The sequence below is a fragment of the Apium graveolens genome, chromosome 4 (assembly GCF_009905375.1).
Source record: "Apium graveolens cultivar Ventura chromosome 4, ASM990537v1, whole genome shotgun sequence".
Classification (NCBI taxonomy): domain Eukaryota; kingdom Viridiplantae; phylum Streptophyta; class Magnoliopsida; order Apiales; family Apiaceae; genus Apium; species Apium graveolens.
In genome coordinates this window covers 206,653,072-206,665,020 of record NC_133650.1, presented here as the reverse complement: position 1 = coordinate 206,665,020, position 11,949 = coordinate 206,653,072, and positions in this window count along the sequence as shown.

Here is an 11,949-nt window from a genome sequence, read left to right as displayed (position 1 = left end):
TGTTGAAGCTGTTGCAATAATTCAACCTGAGCAAGTGAAGAATGATATACTGGATGCAGAAGCAAAGAAGAGAAAAACTCTTGACTCTGATCTTGGGCTAAAAGTCACTGATTTCATGTAAGTTGGAGGAATGGAGGGAAACATGTTAGCTGAGCCAGTATTTGAGCCAACAGTCCAGCAAGGGAAAGAGATTGAGTTTGGTGAATCAACTCAGGGGGAGCAACAACTTGAAGATATTAATCCCTAGGAAGGAGAAGAAAGTGAAGTGGAAAAAGGTCAACTGGAAGAAAGGTATGATCCTAAATTTCAGGACATGATTATCAGAGAATAAATGAAGATTAGAGAAGATGGGGAATTTGTAGATGAAGATGCATTCTCTAATGACTGCTTGTAATATGGGATTGAAGAGATCATTCATGCTGACTTTATAGAAGCCCAAAAACATGTAGAGAGGAAGAAGCTAAGGCTTAAAAGAGCTGCTGAGAGAGAAGCGGGGAGAGTTAGAGTGAAAGATGTGCTGGAGAAGAAGGTGCCACTTTGGGATGAAGCTAGAGATATTATGAAGAAGAAGGAAGTTCATCTGAAGGGATCAAATGAAAACAGACAAGTAATGGATATGATAGAAGAGTTCAGAAGCATTTCAGAGACATTCATGAGTTCTATGAAGTATTTGATGATAAGATTACTGCAGTCTCTATAAGTGCCTTACCTTCAGGATGGAGAGCATATTTGAATGTTTCTGATGGAAAATCTTTCAAGATATCATCCAGTCTACTAAAGAAGATGAATATAGTGGAGTTGTTTGTATTCCATAAGAAGGTGATCTCATCTGGATATGTCAATGAAATCTTTAGGGATATGATCAAGGATCTCATTAAAATGATCTCACCACAAGCCTTCTCAACACCATTTGTGGTCAAGTACTTTGCTGATGACCATTTTGCAAAATATTACATTATCAGAAGCAAGTCTTCAGTACACCAGAGTACGATGGCTGGAGTTCATAGAGAGCAGATTGAGATGCAAGGGTAAGATCAAAACAAAAGCTGATGAAGAAGCTGCTGAACTTCTATATGCTTAAATGTTAAACTATGCAATCATAAATGAGACTGTGAAGAGAATGATGAAGACTGAACGAGCTTATGCCTGTAATGGTAAATAGAGTGGATGAGAGCACATTGATGATTGATAGTAAACCCTGCATCTGCAAACTCAATGGTGAGCTAGCCTTCATGGTAAATGACAAGAAATTGGAGATCTCAAAGTTTGTGAAGAGCAAATCAGAATATATAGTTAAAGCACTGCTGCAGATCAAAGCTTCAACTTGCAAGGAAGACAAGCTAGCACTCAAGCCAATAGAAGAAGCTCTCAAGGCCAGAAGGAAAGAAGAAACTATCAACAATACTCCAAGAATGCAAGACTATCCCAAAAGGATTACAGTCTATGTTCTCACTAGAAAATCTTCACTTTTGGTGGACTCTCTACACACTATCAACAACATCACATATCTTGTGAAGCTTCTTGAAGTCCTAAACACTCCTCCTCTAGTAAATGCTTTGGAAACTTCTGCTAGGGATGCAATGCAAGCAAGACTGAATGAACTGAGAGCTAAAAGAGCATCAGAAAAAGGAACAACTAAATCATGAGTCACAGGTTCCAGCAACAACAGGATCAAGTATCAAAAGGAAGCCTGTTGACAAGGAAAAGAAGAAGAAAAGCAAGAAGCAGAAGAAGAATCAAGAAAATTAGTTCAGGCTAGAGGAACAAAGTATGCAACTTGTAATTCACGTAAATAGAAATCTGGAAATGTATATATAATCCAGAATGTCTTTAATATTATTTACTACTTTCCGCACTTACTTTTTCTTGCTGTCAGTTGGGTTATCCTTAAGATTTGTTTGTTAATATATAACAATCAAATAGGGGAGATCGTAAAGCATGATGCACTGTAATTGGTAATAAGATGATATAACTGAACTTAGGACAAGAAACTAGTAAATAGTATTAACTATGAAACACAGGAATCCAGGAGAAGATTGATTGGATACATACAAGAATCAAAACACGGTATTACAGGTGCAAGTCTATTTGAAGTCATAGAAAGAAGATCAATCTGTGATCAGGCTTCTGTGAAGAATAAAGTTATCAAAGGACTTGTTGTTGTAACACAGTTGAAGATTCAAGTATAGAGATCAAGTGATTCCAGTGAAGAACAGAAACAGTTGAACTCAAGTCAGAATATACCAACAAGAAACAAATAGAAAGGATAAGGATATTCAATTCAGGGCTAGTCGTTTGTGAACCAGACCAGTGTACTAAGCGTCAGTAATCCAAGGTTGATTATTCAAGTCTACACAAGAAGTTGTTGAGTGAGTTCAAAGATCAACTTGAAGAATGCATCAAGAATAGAACAAGAATGAAGAATGATAGAAAATATTCTAAGGCATTATCAAGGGTGATTTTGTCGACTAGTAGAAAGGATGGTAGAAATTCTCCAAGTCTTCATACAAGAAAAGGATGTCGACTAGTAGAAAGTTAATGAGAATTTCCCCAAGGCCTTATACTCTAGGGACTTGTCGACTACTAGATTGACACTAGTCAACTCGTGACATTGCACTAGTCGACTAGTACTAATCACATGTCGACTAGTGACAATAAGCTAGTCGACTAGTGACTTAGCTTATGCCGACTAGTGAGTGAATGGTGTATGATTCCAAGTGCTTTACAAGGAAAGGATGTCGACTAGTAAAGATTTCATTGTCGACTAGAAAAGGGGACATACAGGGAGAAAGTTATCGACTATCAAGGACTTAGAAGTTTTAATTGCTTTGCAGCAAATAGAATACATGGACAAGGTTAAGCCATGTATTCAATTTGATAAAGTCTACAGATCAAACCAGAAGTTTCAGCATTCATTACAGTTAGTTATCTTCACCAGCAAAAGAGAGAGAGTTTACGAGAGCATTCAAGAATATTTATTTCTCTGTAAACATACTGTTATGCTGTTGGAATTTCTGTAAAAGAAGCTAATCATTGATTAGATTGTAGCAAACTTTGAGGTTTATATTAATAAAATATATTCCTTGAATTGTGTTGGTTGTTTACTTCCCGTAACTTAACTTAACTTATTTTGGATTGCGAATTAATTGTGGTATCGTATTCAACCCCCCCTTCTACGATACCTTTGGACCTAACACTTTAAATTAACGGAACATAGATTTTATGATAAATCCAACTATTTGTTTTCGGAAAAGAGAAATATATATCCAGCTATTTCAAATATTTATAATCATAGATATTTTTAATCACTGAAACATATAAGTTGGGAGAACTAAAAAATTGCACTTGACCTCCTGAAAAGATTACAGTATTTACATTTGCCACCAAATAATAAAGTAAAAAAAGTAGGGTAGATGTAACAAGAGAAGGATACTAAAAGTTTGAAATGAATCTATACTAAACAACAATAACTGAAATGGGATATAATTTGGTCGTCACTTGATTTTGTATGATTTGGTTTGGTTTGATCATTTTTTTTAATCATGATCGTCAGATCTTTTTATTTAAATAATGATAACCGTTAGATCTAAACATAAAAAGAATACACTACTCAAGTTTCCAGATTCGAATCCCGTCAACAACATACAGTTATATTATTATTTATAAAAATACAAATAATTTCTTAGGTTCGATTCTCACCAATAACAAATATTTATATTATTATTTATAAAGATATAAATAATGTTAATGTTTGAAATCTTATCAACTATATGCTATTTTATATTATTTGATCTTAATTTAAAATCATACATATTAATATAAAATTAAATAAGCGAGAACATGTACGAAAGCTTGTATGGTTAATAATGAAAATGATTGTAATCATGAAATTTGTCTTACTTTTTGAAACAATTTTCAAAGCCAAACTACCTAGGCAAAAAAAAAAGAATCAACATAGTATCACTTTAGATGACATCTTATCCAATCATAAAAAGAGGAAGAAAAGTTATCTCTTGTAGGCGTTGACAAATCAATGGACAGCAGTAATATCACGTGGTCTTGTATCCGTAATTTTCTTCATGTACTAATTCATAACGTTGGTATATCATTACTAAACCCTTTTTTTTCTTAGTGGCGATTCTTAATTTCATACACTTTTGTGTTGTGTATATAAGAATAAATTCAAAACGGATATTATATTTATCCTTATAATTTTATATTCGCATATTTTAATGTTCATGTACAAAATTCGTAATTTTTGTGTAGTGTATGAAATTACCAGCTATACTTATATTATCATGAAATTCCCGCCCAAATTCCAACAATGTTTGAGAGTTAAAGTCGGCACAAAGAAAATTTAAACGGATAAATTCAATTTTTTCCGTTCACTTGTATTTCAATTTCTTAAAGATAAAATTGTTGATCTTTTAAATACGGCTCGAACTGAATAATTACACCTCTTTCTTTTTATTACTAACAGCTTGCAACTCAGTTGCTTGTGCTTAAAATTCCCACACACAAGTTACGCGAGGGACAAAACCAATGGAGAAAGAGAAACTGGCAGAACCTCTCTCATTTTCACATCTTTGTAAGTTGCTAAAGAGAAGAGGAATCGTGGCCGTTTAATCTAAGGGATCATATCCATTGACTCAAAATGTAGACTAATATATATATATGTTGTATATCTTAGAGTGCATAGCTCTTTCTGTGCTGAGCTTGAGCTTTGTTGGGGCCAGGGAGTGAAGTGATTATAGAAAGTAAGTAATTTCTTTCTTTATAATCTTGTTACATGTATAATCTTGTTAAAGTATTGTAAGCTGAAACCCATCATTTTTGTACATGATTTGCTGCGTTCTTTGCTGTTGTTTCTCTCATTTTTTTTGCTTTTTCTACTTTCGTTTCACTCTAATCTTGTTAAAGTATTTTAAACTGAAACCCATCATTTTACTGCATGATTTGCTGCATTCTTTGCTGTTGTTTTTCTCATTTCCTTTGTTTCTTATACTTTTGTTTCACTATGATATTGTAACAAGTATTGTAAGCTGAAACTCATCATTTTTGTACATGATTTCCTGTGTTATTTGTTATTGTTATGGTCTAAAGTATTAGGGCTTGTGGATCTTGGTTTTACATATGTTTTTTTATTATAGTTTTTTTACTGATCTGTTACTTGCTCATTCATTTGCAAATACTGCTATGCACACAGAGCCGTTCCTAAAATTTTGAATGCCCTGTGCAGAAATAAAAAAGTTTTTAAGTATTACTTAAGAATAATCATAATATATTAAAAAAATAAATTACTTTACAAAGAAAAAAATGATAATCAATTCAATATTTATGCGATATTGTTGATCTCATAAATTATTTAAATAATTTTATTTTAAAAATATCATTTGTTCAAATGAGAGATGACATATGCCATAAATAATAAATATATTATATTTATATGTGAATGCAACGGTAATATTTACATATTTTTATTTTACAATTATAAAAGAAAATAATGTGCCTTTCTCGATTACACACGTCGCACATTCTCAGGCACCACTCTATATACACACGTATTTGTTTTTTTACAACTTTTAAAAGATAATGAGCAAGACATGAGATGATAAATATGTAAATGAACAGAAATTGTACTGAGGGGATGAGCATGGAGGGTTTTGAAATTTATCTAGAATATAAATTATATATTTTCAGTTTGAAAGTTTTAAAAATAGGAATTATCTGTTTGATAATATTGATTAGAAAGATATGGGTAGTTGAAACCATGATACTGTAATATAGTCCTAAATGATTAAACATTGTCGTCTATTTTTTGCAGTAGCTGGAAAAACTAGGTTTAGTACGACTAGGGCAAGTAAAGAATCAGTACTGGTATGTAGGTTTAGTAAAAACATAGTGTACATAGTCATTTCTGGAGAAAGCTTTTTTTCATAGGGATCTTGTTTGTTCTTTGCTTTTAAAATTATTGACATGAACACATGGTTTTGTAGAGTATTTTATTTTTATTCCCTGTGGTACACCCTAATTTTTCAATGACTTCAATTTTGCTCGTTACTTAACAATCATGTGGAATATAGATTTGCTGGTTACTTAACAATCTGGGTAGTAACTTCAATTTTGATTTACACAAAAGTCTTGTGAAATATAGATTTGCTGGTTACTTAACAATCATGGTTTATAATAATAATGTGGAAATAGGCTCTTTAGAAGCTTTTCGAGATGAATAAATGTCAGATTCATAATCTTATTTGAGGTTTAAGAGTTAAATATTACTGTAGATTTCAAGATCCGAAGGTCATCGGAGGTTCTAAGAGCATCTGCAATAGACTCTTAAATTAGCTCTTAAGTTAAAATTTGAGGAGTATGAAGAACTTTTTTACTCCAAGAGACTCTTAATGGCTCTTAAAATCACTAAGAGCCAAAATCTCACTCTTAACTAATATTATATGATATATTAATTAAAATACTCAATTTCTCTCTCCACTATCTTTTATCTCAAATAAGTTCTAGTTACATTTAATAATAAAAAATTATTTAAGAGTGAATATAGGAAGCATTGTTGGAGATGACAATGTATTAAATATCTAAGAGCCAATATTTTATATTATATTTAAAATAGAGATAAGAAGTCTGTTGGAGATGCTCTAACAAGAATGTTTCTCTTAATGCTCCTAACCTCTAACTCTAACATTTAGGGGCCATTTGGATTATGAGATCAAACCCAATCCGATTAATAGGAATGAGAATAAGATTTTAATACATTTTTGTATTGAAATCTCATTCTCATTCGCATTAATCGCGGTTGAAATCTTATGATCCAAACTATCCTTTAGTTCCACTACTCTTGATGATTGTTAGAAGAAGGTGACTTTTAATATTGGCATTTTTTTAATGGAGTTTAGTCACAAAAACTTTTCAAAATTAGTTCAAGAGGAAATAAAAATAATTATTTAATTCAGCTGACTTGAATCTTGGACCCATCATTTTATGTTTCTTTTGTTTTTATTCTAAATCCATGACAAATTAACGTCACTTTACAAGGCAAAAATTGGAGGACCATAGTAGTAGTGGGACTTCGGGCATACAAAAGCAACGTAATAATATAAAATTAGCTAAAAATAAAAATAAAACAGAAATTTTTTACAAAATTCAAATAAAAACTGATATTTAATTTAAATTATGATTTTTTACCTTAGAAATTTTTTATTAGTTTATTAATAAAAAAATAATAAAAATCTAAAATTTGTTTAATCACCGAGCATTCTCTTCTCAAAATCTACGCTATATTGGTATCCAAGGACCAGATATATAGTACTAGCACAAAATCATTTATTTTTACTTTTTTTTCTTTTCTCTCTTGATGGCTAGAATTTTAGCAAAAATATTGGGTTTAAAATTTAGCCACTAAAAATATAATGTAATCAAAATATATTGATTCTCGTATAGATAATAATGATTTCAGATCTAAAGATCATTACATCATTATCAATTTGAAAATTATTTATAACGCGTTTAACAGGTAGAATGGCGGGTCAACCAAACTCATATACCTTTACATATGTTTATATTTTTTACTTTTAGTATCATTATATTTATGATTAATACAATATGATCATCTGTCAATATATATACCCATCTTTATATATTATTATGATTCCTTAATAATAATACTGAATTAGCGATTTTTACGAATATTAAAACTATTTTTATAATTTCACTTCTAAATCGCGTACTTAGAGATATAGAATGCATATCATATTTTAGATATATTTATTATTTTAATATATATATAACTGTAAATAAAGATATATAATAAATAAATAAAGAATAATCGATATAATATATTAAAATGTTTTTAATTAAATTATAATAGTATTATTTTAGGATACAGGCGCTAATAAAATGAAAAATAATATTCTAACACATTATTAATTGATGGTTTGTTTGGATTGAAATGGGTAGAATTTCAAATACTTTTTCTAAGAAGTTGGTATGGAGTAACGTTAGTGTATTTAATAACCCACCTGCTCTTCTCTGTAGGCTGTTTGCAATTATAGCTAGGAAAAGGCACGACCTACGATTGTTACTGTTGTGAGAGAAATTTGATAACAACACCCCGAAAATATCGTGCTGAAGTAACTGATTTTACTCTTGGTTTTCGGGTAAATGGCTGTTGTGACAAAGCTGTTGGGGGTACCGCTGGGGCTGCGCAGCTGGTAGTGTATGATGAAAAAGAGCTGGTTTGGTAAAATACTGAGTAAATGGCTGAGAATATCCTTCTCAAATTTGGCCAAAAGTACTCGGAAAATATTAACTAGGTCTCACGTGCCTTCCTCGTAAGAGAGTGAATATTCGGACCCTTTACCAAATGCCTACATATCCTATTTATAGGAATCAAGCTCAAATATAGTTCTTTAGGGTTGGACTCCTGTCCTTGAGCAACAAGCCACGTTGCTGATAAGCCATAACCAGTCCCCAAAGTTTATCCAACTGTTTAGGGGTGCGGTTCCAGTGTCCACGCGAAGCTGAACTGTCCAGATTCAATGTATCCATAATTATAAGTAATTAAATAATAAACCATGTATTTATCATGTAAAATGATTGTTTATCACGTTTATAGTGATAGAATTCCAGTAGGAAGCTTATTCCTTTGAGATATGATAGAAGCTCTGTTAGGTCCGTAGGTTAAATACAGAGGGGGTGAATGTATTTTCGTTCATTTTTCAGATTTGTTCGCTACAAGCTATGTATACAAGGCTTTAATGCTTTTGAGTGTTCCTATGTAAGACTTGAAATCTGTATAATTTTAGCAGCACTTCACTTTGCAAATGATTGATAAAAGCTGAGTTCTCAATTTACAAGAGCTTCGATACTGTTGATGATGGTGATTGATCTCTATTGAATAATCAATTTGATCTGATTGATATAGGTAGGTGAATAGAGTTGAAGATGTGGCAGCATGTAAACCAAGTATTTAATTCAGCCAGGGAGTCATGGTAGTCGACAGAGAATATTCCTTTAAATTCCACTTACAGTAGTCGACTTGATTTGCCTTGTATCCATTCCATGCCTTAGAAAATGAAGTACCAAGCTATACAGAGAGTATTTGGTCGACTATTGAATGTAATAGGAAAGATAAATGCTTCCAAGGTCCCACCATGTTCACATGTCCTTGGTTACACCTACTAGTCGACTTAATCAAGTCCAAGGTAGCTTGTCACTTAGTTTTTCCTTCAAGCAAGCACACAAGGGCATGCTACGGAGTTCTAGTCGACTACTAGGAGGTCCTAGTTGACTAGTAATGTCGAATAGGTGACACCTAGAAGTTGACACTTCCATTTTTCCTTGGTTTCTCCTTGTTTTGCAAGCTAGTCGATAATTGACTTGGCCTTGGTCGACTAATAAGTCCTATTAGTCGACTTGGACATTCCATGGTCGACCAGTGGATTTTTACTTGGCCAATTTATCTCCTTTTACTAGTTGTTTAACCATTAGTACTTGCAAGTTGACTTACAATGCCTTTGATCTTGACCTTTTATACTTCCCTAACCTTGAATCCTGCAAACCTTAAGCTGTACCACTTCATGTCTTCCAATCTTCTGATCTTCATCTTCAATCTTCGAACGATCTTCTTGAATACGAATCTCACTTGACAGTCTTTCGAATGATAGTACTTAGTTTCCCTTCTCGGATCACTAACGCCTAGTGCAATGGTCTGGTTCACAAATGACTAGTTCCGCTCTCAGGCCTTCTTACTATAAACTATACAATCCACTGCCAAGTCTTCTACCATATCAAATCAGCTTCACTGAAACCCTTATGACCTTCACACCAATCCAGAATACTACTTCGAATATCTTCAACCTTATTCCTTCGGTGAATGAACATATTAATGAACTTCACTCGAACTTCTGCTGACGACTTCTTCACTGTAGCTTTCCAGATCATTGTGTACATGTCAAGTCTTCTGTCTTGTACTTGTTCCAGTGGATATAGGATTATCTTCAAGTCCTATCTATGTTGAGTTATCACCTTCTGCATTGCTGATATAATTGATTTGAATATATTTTTGATCCACAGCTCCTACTATATCTTCTTCCAAGAAACTGACAGCTTCCTGAAGTACTCTTCCGATCAATCTTACAACCAGCATAGTCAGAATCCGTATAGCCAATGAGATCAAAGCTCGTGTCTTTAGGATACCAGATACCCAGATTCGGTGTACCTTTCAAGTACCTAAAGATCCTCTTGACAGCTATCAGATGTGACTCCTTCGGATCAGCTTGGAACCTCGCACACAAGCATGTTGCGAACATTATATCTGGACGACTAGCAGTCAAGTAGAGAAGAGACCCAATCATGCCTCGATAATGAGTGATATCAACCCTTTTACCAGACTCATCTTGATCAAGTTTTGTGGCAGCTACCATCGGAGTCTTGGCAGGTGTTGAATCTTCCATCTGATATTTCTACAGAAGATCCCTGATGTACTTCGTTTGACAAATGAAGATACCATCCGGCTTCTGACTCACTTGTAGTCCAAGGAAGAAGTTCAACTCACCCATCATACTCATCTCGTACTTACTCTGCATAAGCTTAGCAAACCTTGCACAAAGTGCATCATTCATAGATCCAAATATAATATCATCAACATATACTTGCACAAGTATGATATCATTTTTATGCTTTTTGTAAAACATAGTCTTATCTATGACACCTCTAGTAAAACCATTCTCGAGTAAGAATTCAGAGAGAGTGTCATACCATGTTCTCGGCGCTTGCTTTATTCCATAAAGAGCCTTGAAGAGAAAGTACACAAAATCTTCAAACTCAGGATCAGTGAAACCAGGAGGTTGTTCCACATAGACCTCTTCTTTAAGCTCACCATTCAGAAAAGCACTTTTCACATCCATCTGATAAACCTTGAAGTTTGAATGGGCAGCGAATGCTAAGAACATTCTGATGGCTTCAAGTCTAGCCACTGGTGCAAAGGTCTCGTCATAATCAATGCCTTCTTCTTGAGAATACCCTTTGGAAACCAGTATCGCCTTGTTCCTTGTGACGATTCCGTCTTCATCAAGCTTGTTCCTGAATACCCACTTCGTGCCAATCACAGATTTATCCTTTGGTTGGGGTACAAGCTTCCAAACCTTTTTTCTTTCAAATTGATTGAGCTCATCTTGCATAGTAATCACCCAATCAGGATCGTCAAGAGCTTCATTCACTTTCTTAGGTTCCACTTGAGAAAGAAACCCATAATAGAGACATTCATTTGCAGTAGCTCTTCTAGTCTGAACTCTAGCTCCAGCATCACCAATAATGAGATCTTCAGGATGAGATCTACTCCACTTCACTGCTCTAGGCAGATTTGCCCTTGATGATTCATCTTGATTTTCATTCTGTTGAGTTCGACTAGCAGATCCTCTTTCTTGTTCTGCTCCCCTTGAATTGTTACCATTCTGATCAGTGGAGTCCGATACTTGAGTGTTGGTTCCAGAAACAGTCTCACTGTTCATATTTGCATTACCACTGTTATCTGGACCATTTCCACCACTTACATCAAAATCTGGATCATTACCATGATCATCAGGGTGATCATCTCTATTGACATGTCCATGGACACCAATATCAGGTTCATCCTCGTCATCAGAAAGATCTTCAACAACTAAATGATTATTACCATCTTCCTTCTGAATACTTGGGAGCTTGGCGTCATCAAAAGTTACATTAAGGCTTTCCACAACCGTTCTATCATCAATCACGAACACCCTGTACGCTTTAGACTCCAATGAATTTCCTAGAAAAATACCTTCTTCAGCTTTAGCATCAAATTTACCAAGATGCTCATTATCCTTCAACACATAGCATTTTCCTCCAAACACGTGAAAGTAACTCACGGATGGTTTCTTGTTGGCCATCAGTTCTTATGGTGTCTTTTCATAC